Genomic DNA, 11831 nt, shown 5'->3' with positions numbered 1-11831 from the left:
CGTGACTTAAGACGGGAAGAAACCAATTGAACATCGACACCCAAATGTACGGTATATGAGACTCAAATATTCCTCCATGCACTGCTGATGGCTTGTCGAGCCTCACCAGGTGTTTGTGAATAAGTAGATAAACACATATAAACCTGAGCTGATGACCTATATAGCCAAGAAGTGCCATATCTGTGGCTGTTATGTTATTGTTCATGTTATAGGGCAAAAAACACGAAACCCACTTTGAACTACTCGTATCATACGAACCAGCTAATATGTCGTCATGTACATGTGCTTATAGCCGAATCTAACTTTCACTTCACTCCATTTTCTTCATTTCTTCACGGGGCCTCCGTGGTTCAGTTTATTAGCGCGTTAGCTTAGCCTGATGACCCAGGAGTCTTGTCATCAATTCGCTCGCTTTTAGCTCAAGTCTAGCTCATACTGGCTTCCTCTCTGGTCGTACGTGGAAAGGTCTGACAGCAACCTGCGGATGGTCGTGGGTTTCCCCCGGGCTCTGCCCGGTATCCACCCACCATAATGCTGGCTACCGTCGTATAAGTGAAATACTTCTTGAATACGGCGTAAAACACCAATCAAATAAATAAATAAATGTATTTCTGTACAATCTCTGCCCATCACCAAAACGTAGCTAATCAATTACTCACCAACCAATGGCGGTTCCGCAATTCCCTGCAAAGTCAATTCCAGCCTTGATCAGTAACCAAAACGTTGAACATCTATCTGCTATATATTAAATATTATACATGCTCATCAGTAGGTTGTGTCACAATTGTGATCCCTGTGTCTATAGCCTTTGATTTTTTAAGCGATGCTACAAAAGAAGTTTAAGCGTGTCTTAGTTCATTACATAAGATCTACATGCAGCCTCATTGGACTACACTGGAGATTTTTGGCAACAAAACAATGCAGTCGAACTTTAGCTCTTATTTTAGACGAAATAATTATCTTCTGCAAAATATTAGTGCATTTCTTTCAGTTCAAAATTAACAATCCTTTTAAAGCTGTAAATGGTACAGGTACGATGATATTTTTTTAACGGGAATAATTTGAGTTCTTGTGAAAAAGGGACAATTTGATTTGATTAGCGAACATGGATTTTTACAAAAATCCACAGGAAAACGTCTTCAAGGCAGTTGTCCAATGTGATGAATCATCAATGTATGTGCATTAACTGAGAGTTCAGTTTATTCTTTTTATATAAAAAATATAAACAGTAAGCTGAATTAAAGGTATGGTAGATTTATTCAAGCGTGACCAAGGCTTTAGGGTTTAACCCAGGAAATCTTATCACCACTATCAGTCTATTCTGTATGCCCTAAACATTGGAAGGGTGCGGTCGGTGTGAGTTCAAGTCCAGCTCATGCTGGCTTCCTCTAGGGCAGTATGTTGGAAGGTCTGGCAGCACGCTGCGGATGGTCGTGGGTTTTCGCCGGGCTGTGCCCGGTTTCCTCCCACCATAATGCTGGCCACCGTGAAATATTCTTGAGTACAACGTAAAACACCAATCAAATAAATAAATAAATTCAACAAACGAAAACCCTTTCAGCAGTCTGATGATATATATATATACCTCTGCACATCTCTCTCACATACTCACCGGAAGTCCTCTCTCCCCCTGGGGACCCTGCCGCCCAGTCTCCCCTTGCGGTCCCGCAGGGCCCGTAGGACCGGCTGGACCGGGCGGTCCGACAGGTCCCTGCAGTCCGTCCCTACCGTCTCTACCATCTCGTCCACGAAAAAATCGACTATTGGAGGAAAAATCTACAAGTAAAGACATGGTTTCCCACATATTACACTTAGCTTGGTGGCTTACCCAAGACATGCCTGTTATAATCACCGAGTAAAAGAAAGTACCAACTTTGCTAGGCCTGCACCGGGTTACTTTGAACACGGGAAATAATATCAGAAAGGGTGCTCATGAATGCCATCGTCATGGGTCAATCTAGGACTCAGAATGAACCCGCGGTTATGTTGTTAGTTACATGGCAAATACCTAACATATTCAAGAAAATGAATTCTTGTCATTCTTTAGGACAACAAAGAGTCTGAAAGGACCTTGTATGGTAAGGCGAGGAATCGGCCCCAGTGCAAGACACTGTGTACCTGAAGGAGAAAAACTGACTCTGAGTGACAGTTGCGAACACGCTCGTAAGGACACTACTTTTTCAGCTCTGTTTTAGTCTCTTGCTTTTTCCTTCTGGAAATGCAACTTATATAGCTCCAAACAAAAAATGAAGCGATGTAGAGGTCATAAATGGGGAAAATGGTAGCCTACTCCAGTCACGTTGAAATGTCTCTTTTTTTGCATTAGGCACTTTACAGCAGGCAAAATCATTGCATCACGAATATAACTTTTTAAAAGATTCTTGAATACGCAGTTATCCACCAATCAATTAAATAAATATATAACAAATGTAACTCTCATGCCTATAATTCAGCTATACGCGTAACATGTTAATGTTAATGAAAAACGACCACACGTGCTCAGCAGGATTCACAGGTAGTTGCCACATGTTATGTATACCATACCTCAACAATTATCCATTCAAATTCATGATAACACCTATTTGACGCCAGACAGCTTGTATCTTTACTGACGCTAAAGAATGTTTAAAAAGTAAAAAAAAAGAACCAGAAAGATTCGAAATCCTTCCTTGAGGTTCTACCTGTTAGTAAGTGTTAGTTTTTCGCTCTATTGTGAAGGATGTGTGACAAACTATGGCAGAAACACAGATTTCAAACTTGCTAAAGTATCATTAAACTAATCTTATTATGACATTTATGTTTTACATATGAAGACAAACGTTAAAATAAAACACTTATAAATACAGACATGAAAGTTTCAGTAAAAATATTTTTCTAGTAAACGTTGATCTTTATACTGTAAATTAAAATGCACAGTACCTCGTTTGGGCAAAAAATTGACGTTTTTCATCGAGAGTGCAGTTTTGGCCGGTTATTACTAAGCAACCATCTATTTTATGATCATACAATTTTTATGGGTGTCTCCACCTAGTTTTATACTTCTGATTCGGAAATTTACAGAATTGTGCTGGGATTTTGGGGCCGATTCTCCTCCTTACCTTACCAGGTCATATTTCCCACTCATGATATTGTCCCGGTCTACCTCAGAATGGTAAGTATAGTTGCAGATGGCTGGCACGATTATGTCACTATATAGCCTCAGGATTATTATCATATTATTTGATTACTTTCGGAACAAATTTTTCTTCTTTATCTTTTCCTCCGCCATATATAAATATAAGGAAACCATCGGATTCAATATATTAAGACAATTAATGAGCTTTTATGAATTATTAGCGTTGTTCGTGAATATTAAACAAGGAAACCGGAACATTTTAATTTTTAACTCCATTTATTACATCATTGTAAAACTACGTTACTGATACATCACCATGTCCCAATCGATGACATAATATGTTTGTGTCTATCCCTGTCTATCATTGTTATAAACCTCTAGTTCTCAGCTTATAACAATATGTAGTTAACAACAACACATATGTGCGTGTGTGTGTGTCAAATTATCACCAACTTGTGGCAACAGTAAGCAAAGTGGCGACCATTTTGGATTTATTCAAGTTACGCCATTTTCACTTTCTATAGAAATGAACATCCCATCCCAGACAACTTCTCACAACAGGTTTCTCACAAAAGCCTCAGTTAATCGATTGCCTGTAATCCTGTGTTGATCTAAAACAGGTGATATTAAAGTGGATAAAAGGTAAGAAGCGATTAGACGTCATATGGGAAAATTTGGTAATTGTCCAAAGAGGAAGAAGAGAAGGATACGTTTGAGAGAAACATGGGTATCATTGGTAATACTGGGTTAAGATTTTATTTTATCATATACCTATGCGTGTTACCCGGCTCATACAGAGACCCCTGATATTTTTTCGTATCACCATCCTCTGAACATTTTGCAAGCGCGGAACTACTTTTGCACCGAGTGACCTTTCCGTGGGAAAGCCCTGAGGTCCTCGACGGGGATTTCCATGCAGAGCTGACCTACTTACACGAACATGCGACTTATTCTCCCTAAATTTAAGACCCAGAAAAACTAATACAATTTTTTCTACACTGTCTACATGCCAACATTATGGGCAAAAAGGTTATAATCAAATATTTTCGTCATTTTTTTGTGTCGTCTGCTTCGTGATTTTTGGCCTCAAGTTACATTCCGCAACGCAGATGGCTGTCGATGTCAAACTATATGACTGCCCGGTAGAGGTGTACGAAGTCTACAAGGACCACAGGCCACCAAAAATATGAACAGCCGACAATCCATTTTACCTCGGCATCAATTACAAAAGAAAAGCTTGCAGTAATGTATTGTACAAATGCCAACCAATGGGAGAGCACACCGTAAAATCAGTTATGAAAATCATGGCAAAACGATCGAACTTACCTGGCTGTTTTACAAACTACAGTGCCTCCATCATGCTGGCGTAGCTCCCGCGACTATTATGCAACTCACTGGCCACAAAAATGTTGCAAGTATAAATAAATACGCTGTTTTTTTTCTAATGGTATGCAGGAAAAGATGAGCTACATCATTTCAAATGCACCAGTTACAAAGCCTTCCGCTGCGAGCGTTACTCTTTCTCCCCAACCCAGTACGTTCACAGAAATTGATGCAGCTGTCCTATCATCTTCTACAGTACAGAATGATCTGTTTGTTTTACAGAATTTCACACACAATGTAAACCATGCCACTAGAACATGTACAACTGCCTGTAATTTCCAGGGTGCATCCTTCTCAAATTGCACGTTCCACCTCAATTTCTGCCACGGATAAGTTGCCCATTAACATTGTTGACAAACTCTTTTAAGAACTCACAGAGACGTCAGCAAATTTAAAGAACTTTCAGTCATCCACATGCAATTAAATCACTTCTTCACTTCCGCATAGAACTCGAGCAGATGTGATGATATTCTCTATGTAACGTCGACGTTGACCAACATAATTCGAGGTGAAACAAATGTGAATTTGTGTTCTTCAGTTCAAACTGTTAGCGTGGAAAATCTAAATGGTACTTTGTTTTATAAGTATGCATTCAGTTCCGGTTAACTCTGGGCATGGGGATGGACGCGTATAATCACGCATGACACAGTTTTAATAACAACGCGTTGTTTATAAGAACAGTTGCAATAAAAGCGTATAGGTTCCTAGGATACTTTTTTGTTTGACTCAAAACACAAAGTGTAGTGTCCTGCGTGCTGGATTTGACGTTTTGAACATTACACACGTATGTCTTTCCGACATCAGTAAAAACTGCTGACTTTTCTTTTACTGCCGCTTAACTATTTTCCTTTAGAATTATTTGGATGCTACATGTCTTTATTATGAAAATGGACTGGTAATTTGACTTTGGGTATTGTTTAACCAGTTGACGTCCAAAACAGTGATTTGCGTAAAATGCCTAATAGTGTGTGGTTATCAAAATATGCCTCAGGAAAATGTATGTAAAAACACATGCACAGGAGAAATATTCGATTTGTAATAATGCATACCCGACTGAAAATAGGGCTTCGGCATGAAATAATAACCTCGTCCGCCTTTTTGATTGTAAACCTGCCTTTACGAACCCATGCCAGGAATTTTTTTGTTAAATTTACTCTACACATTCACATATTTGTAAGGTGTATGATTTAAAATTATAAAATGAAAAATGTAGAAAAGTACGTTTGTGACTGATTCGATGAATCAAACATGAGTCAAGTACCCCGTCTGCACCGTTTTAAGCATTTAAACCCAAAAGTATGGCCTTTTGGACTCGCGATATGGCATCCTGCTTTGATAACAATGACTGTGTTAACATACTTCATAGCAATTATCTAAACAAGAATTATTGACTGCTTGTGGTAAGTTATGCTAAAATTTTGAGTATTGTAAATATTGAGTAATGATTGTAAGGCAAATTACAATCGAACTGCACGTGCAAGTACACTGGAGAGTATGACTAACACGCGAAATGGTGTACGACACTAACGCTATAGACGACTCGGTCAGACTGTGTCATTTAATGTGTTTTTACTGTCACGAAAAAAATTCTTACCATTGGCTCTAAATCGGCTCAGTTCAGCTACTGGGACAGAGGTCGTCGAAGGGTGGACTGTCTTCACGCTGCCCTAAAACGAAATATGCAGTGTTGTTACACAATAAAAACGGCTTCTGGGTTAATAAATACAAATACTTGTTTTTCAGCTTTTATATATGGAACCTTTCTTCCACCAGTGTCTATGGGATTTTTTTTTACCAGCCCAATAGGAAATTTGCAGAGATACAAACTCTGGAACCCATGGGTGTAAAAGGAGCCTGGATATCGTGCAGTGCACTGACATACAGAGAAGTACTGAGCCACTCTGACTAGTGGTATTAAACGGTAGATTCAACGAATCTGTGACTGTCGGCTGCAAGACATTAAGTGGCGCATGTCAATTCACGAACAAGAACCCAAGGAATTTGCCAGCTTCTGCCCCTCCAACACAAAAGATGTACAGTTTTAACCTTTACTGACGAGTATGGGATAATACATGACCATCACCATTAGATCTATCGAGTGAGAAACTCGAGGACGAGCTACACACACGGTCCAAATGGAAGTACCACACATCGTTTTCTTCTGTGACGTTGCAGTGTGTGCTTCATACATTTTTTATGAGCACACATTTGCCGATAATTGTGACGGTGTAGAGCAAAGAACGAATGCGTTCACACCACTGGAAAGTCTTGATACAGACGGGAAGGAGTTTTACGAGTCAGGATTACCAGGCAATTTTGAGTGCTTAAGAGGGGTAAAGGAACACCACCGTATTTTGTCCCACCTGAATAAATCAGTCAGGCTTAATTGTCTACATGCATCAAGTAACAAAAGACTGCATGCATGCTAGACAACTCAATTCATTTCGGCATTTTTGTTTATGGCTCAGCACGTTATCGTCCATGGCTGTCTCCCCGCCCTCGAAATTCTTACATTTCCAGGGAAAAAAAATTGAGTCGGACCGAAATTGAAGACTGGGTTATGATGCCCGCAACAAAAATTTTCCTTAATCATCGCCTATTTGAATTATTGGAAAAACGACCATCAAATAAACTATTTGCAGTTAAATAGTGTGAGCTGACAATACTAAAAATTTTTTTTGTAAAAAAAGCATAATTTGACCGGTAACTAAGTATGAACTAAGTATTGTGCTTGACAATAACGATGCTCTAGGCGGGTTTTCATATTTAAATAGAAGAAAACCTTACGGAGATTCAGTAAATCGGTCATACTTTTCACTCCATCAGAAATGCTCTAAAATGACTGATCACTTCGCCTCCACACCCCAACGCCTGGGTTGTCCGTAAAAGTAAAAAAAAAAACCAACCTGAACTCCGACATTCAAGACGAAACTGAAGCCCAGCAGAAGGAGGGAAACTTCGTAGATCATGGTGTCGTGGTCCGCCAGATGAATGCAACGAAAAATTTAACAGACATTTATATAGATAGGGGAGGTACCTTGAACCGGATATTCTCGTCCTTAGAAATCAATCCGGTTCTTTTGTGCTCAGTAATTTCAACTCAGGCTTCACAAGGGCATGTGGATCAAATGTCTACTTAACTTGTTTTTTCATGGGTGTTTGAAGAGGTGCTAAAGAATTTGTTTACTTATACCATCACATTCGTGATTTATAAAAATAAAAAACCGCGAATGTGCAGAGCACCATTCTACCATTCGCCAGAAACCTGGTGAATTCCCGGATTTTCAGCTTAACTCAATTGGGTCAAATATTCACTTTAGAGTTGCAGAAAAAAAGTATTTGGTATATCGGTCGATCAGTAGACGTCTTTGCATGGAAGCCTGTGTCTTGTTTTATTTCATTTTGGCGATATATATATAGTAATGCGTCACAAATGCATTATTTCACCAAACGTTTGATATGCAAAAACGCACTTTCAGGGCAACATAAATGAAACTTTTGATGCAAACACTTAGGTTTTTCCGATGGAAAATTAAACAAACTTCACAAAAATCTCTTACGTGGTTGTACATGTATACGATCGGTGAATGCATCAGAAATAAGTGGAGTATGCCAGTCGAAAATTGCTACCTTTACGGTAAAACACAGTACTTTGCAATCATAGCGTTATTTGTTCCTTTTTCAGCAGCTAGGACGAACATGTCACGGGTTCAAATCGGACATTTTACCGGGAATTTGTAGATTTCTCTCTGTCGTAAGCCAAAGTGTACGAAGATCCTCTCGTGGCCTTACACGCAATCTAACATTCATTGAAGACAACTTGTCTTCCGCTGATAGCTATTTTCGGGGCGCATGACCGAGATTTCTTCGCTGTGGGACAAACGTGCAAGTCCATGCGGCTTGGTTAAAGCATTATAACATTCGACAGTCGCACACATTTCAGCAGGTTATACAATTCTTCGTCAGAGCAAAGACTTTAAATGAGTTCAGACATAATCAGACAATAACACACATACAAATTAGGTCTGAGCTGAATATCTGGCTTTTGTCCAAGTCTGTGATGTTGTTGCATAAGCGTGAATAACCATGCCTTTGTTTGTATCACTTGTATAACCGATATCACCCGTTTTGCTCATGCGCATTGATGCACCAATTCAAAAAACTATCTGGTTTATATAGTACATATATATCGGAAATCACATGTGAGAAATATTGTCTGTAACTCGCCAAAACTTGTACTTCATTCAGGGCTTACCGCTGTATCTAACCCATACTGACTGCCAACGTACATGTGAATAGATTAAACACTGTGAAGAGTGGTTCAAGAACCCATTAGCGTCACACAGGTTTATCAAAAGATGCTTCGTCCGGCACGCCAAAGCCACTACGCTGCTAAGATCAGAACCAGCAATTTAGAAATATCCAGGAAAACGTCCTTGAAGGTCATTTGCGGTATTAACGCCATACATGTATGTACGTCCTATGATTAGATGATATAAATCCTGATTACAGGATGTTACTCTGCCCAGAAATGATCAAACAAAGGGGTACATATTGTTTTTTCTCTCTATAAAAATTTACATCACAGAGACCAAAGAGCATCGAAGATAGTGTGGCAAATGGTGACAGGTAACAATTGAAATATAGCCTCTTCTCCGTTATGATTTCATTCTAAAGTTTGTACTTATGTATCCTTGGTCGTACCTAACAATTTTTCAGTCATTTGACCACGAAGAGTCATTAGGTGTGTGTACATATGTTGTGTTCTCTTGTGGCAGTGCGAGTTGATGCCGCTAACATGCTACCGCCACTGAAGACACCAGATAGGACACCCCACCCAGTCACATTATGCTGATACACGGCCAACCAGTCCTGTTTCCTTGTTCTAATTTCTTAGAGCCGAACGCCAAGCGAGGAAGCAGCAAGTACCAGTTTTAAAGTTTTATTTATTTTGGGCTGTCCCAACTTCAAGAAGGACGCTCTAATCATCACACCACCGAAGTGGTCGTCTCATTTGAATTGTTTATGAAAATGTTTAAATAGAGCAAATCACACACAGGCCCCTAGCATCATAGCTTAAGCGCGTCACTTTCATTTCCCACGATATTAATGAATTACGGTAGTGAACGATACAAATCTACGCAAATGAGACAGGAGACTAAGAAATAGATGTTGGATTTACAGGCAGCTGATAAATAGTTCACGACATCTATACCTAAAACAAAACTCATTTATTTCTTCAGCGGGTCTGTTGACGACAAAAGCCCTCAGTGGGTAAAGATTTCATTGTGTATTAGCCTGAATGTTAAAACATTAATTTAATATGGAGGACGGAGGGTTTGTATGCTGTTAGACTTCACCACCTGAGGGGTGGGGGGGGTATCTAATAGAATCATTTAAAACCTCACTGACAGCGGTAAATTTGATAAGATATCAACAAAACTATTCTTATACACCACAGGTACACACTCCGATACAATGTATATAGGGGGTTCCATGGCTCAGTCGGTTAGCGCGCTATCGCAGCGTAATGACCCAGGAGTCTCTCACCAATGCGGTCGCTGTGAGTTCAAGTCCAGCTCATGCTGGCTTCCTCTCCGGCAGTACGTGGAAATGTCTGCCAGCAACCTGCGGATGGTCGTGGGTTTCCCCCGGGCTCTGCCCGGTTTCCTCCCACCATAATGCTGGCCGCCGTCGTATAAGTGAAATATTCTAAAATTTGATTGGCGTAAAACACCAATCAAATAAATATAATAAAATAAATTAATGTATATAACAGAATACAAACAACACACCTAATACGAAAATGAAAATTAAAAAGAGAAACATTTTTACTGGAGCTAAATAGTGTGTGGTATAATAGAAAGCATTCTTTGAAGAGAGATTAAAACGATACTTTGATCGTTGAAAACAGTTTCAAAGTCACATTTGCAATCGATTCACTTTAAACTATGTAAATGTCTCTGACAATGCTTACAATAAACCGACGACCTTTACCAACATTTAGTTTGATATTTTTCCATTACCATGTTGCCAGTTTGCCCCCAAATACATCTGTCATGAAACAAACAATCGTGTTTCTAGAATGTCCACTGCGTGATTAGGTTGTAATAAACATCTTCCAGACCTGGGTGTCTTGAGCAAACCAAGGCTAGTTATTTGGGGTGTTACCTGCTCTAGTATACTTATTCGCCCTTGGAATTTGTATACCAGTAATGGTGTAACCTGTAAATCCTGTTTTCATTTTAAGCAAAGACAGCCCAGCACGCCTAAACATGCTTGACGTAAAGTTTGCCAACTGACGATTGTATAATAGTGTTCTAACCGAGTCAGTGCGACATTTGACATATACATGTCGCACAAAAAAAGGGTCCCTGAATTGTGTACTCTACAGGCTTTATGAACCCGGATCCAACCTACTTACTGTATTTGTGGTATTTGGATTTTGTATAGCTTAAAAGGAGATCGTATATTTGAACATTTTGTGATATATGCACTGTGCAACCTTCATAAACTGAATCCTGAAATGGCTGTTCTCTTTCGCATTTCAACCTTTATGGCAGTTTGCAAACAACAAGCAGTCAGCAAAGTCTTCCTCACGTTTTTCCCTTGACGAGACACATGACGGTTAATGATACCTGTCTGACTTGTTAAACAAGTCATCGTAACAAACAACCAGGATCTGAGTACATGCTGTTTAGACAGATATTCGTTTAGTCCCAAATTTTACTGGTTGACATTGTTGTTTTATTGATAACGTCGCACACATCAGACCAGTAACGCCTAATACATAGCAATAACCACCGCTGTATTCCTACATAAAGCAGCATAAGCCATGCGTGTTGCTACGGAGAGTGCAAAGTGCTCCTATTTGAAGCATTTACATGAATAGTTAGAGTAGAACCATAAATCGGGTAAACTGACAGGATGTTATCGCAACACGTAAAAATAAAACACTGTTAAATCCTTGTTATCGGTAGCTATAATGGCTAATAACGTCACACTTGTCACATATGCGGGTAATACACCACTGAGCGCACTTTACGTTCCGTGATTATGCGTTATGTTATATTGTGCACCTCATTTTACGCATCTGCATGTTCTATAAACACCATGGAGAATAGGTTACATACCTCTAAGTTTTCTTTCTAATATGTGCGCGTTATGTTTTGATTTATTTATTTATTCGATTGGTGTTATTGGTATATTGGTGTTATTGGTATTAATGAATATTTCACTTATACGGCGGCGGCCAGCATTATGGTGCGAGAAAACCGGACAGAGCCCGGGGGAACGTTATGTTTTGTGGTGAGATTCTTGCATCAAACCTCAT

At 39.4% G+C, this 11831-nt stretch overlaps 1 long non-coding RNA gene across 1 annotated transcript; it reads right to left on the bottom strand.

Annotated features, from left to right (window-relative positions):
* Window positions 1-1617: 1617 nt before the first annotated feature.
* LOC135469588 (uncharacterized) lies at window positions 1618-7518 on the bottom strand. The gene is made up of 3 exons (XR_010444339.1): window positions 7405-7518; window positions 6093-6165; window positions 1618-1776 (listed from the first exon to the last, which is right to left on the bottom strand). It is a non-coding gene; the product is annotated as an uncharacterized LOC135469588 (long non-coding RNA).
* Window positions 7519-11831: the final 4313 nt, after the last annotated feature.

This window comes from Liolophura sinensis, chromosome 7 (genome assembly GCF_032854445.1).
Source record: "Liolophura sinensis isolate JHLJ2023 chromosome 7, CUHK_Ljap_v2, whole genome shotgun sequence".
Taxonomy (NCBI): Eukaryota; Metazoa; Mollusca; class Polyplacophora; order Chitonida; family Chitonidae; genus Liolophura; species Liolophura sinensis.
The sequence above is the reverse complement of the archived record's forward strand: the minus strand, read 5'-3'. Positions and strand labels throughout refer to the sequence as shown.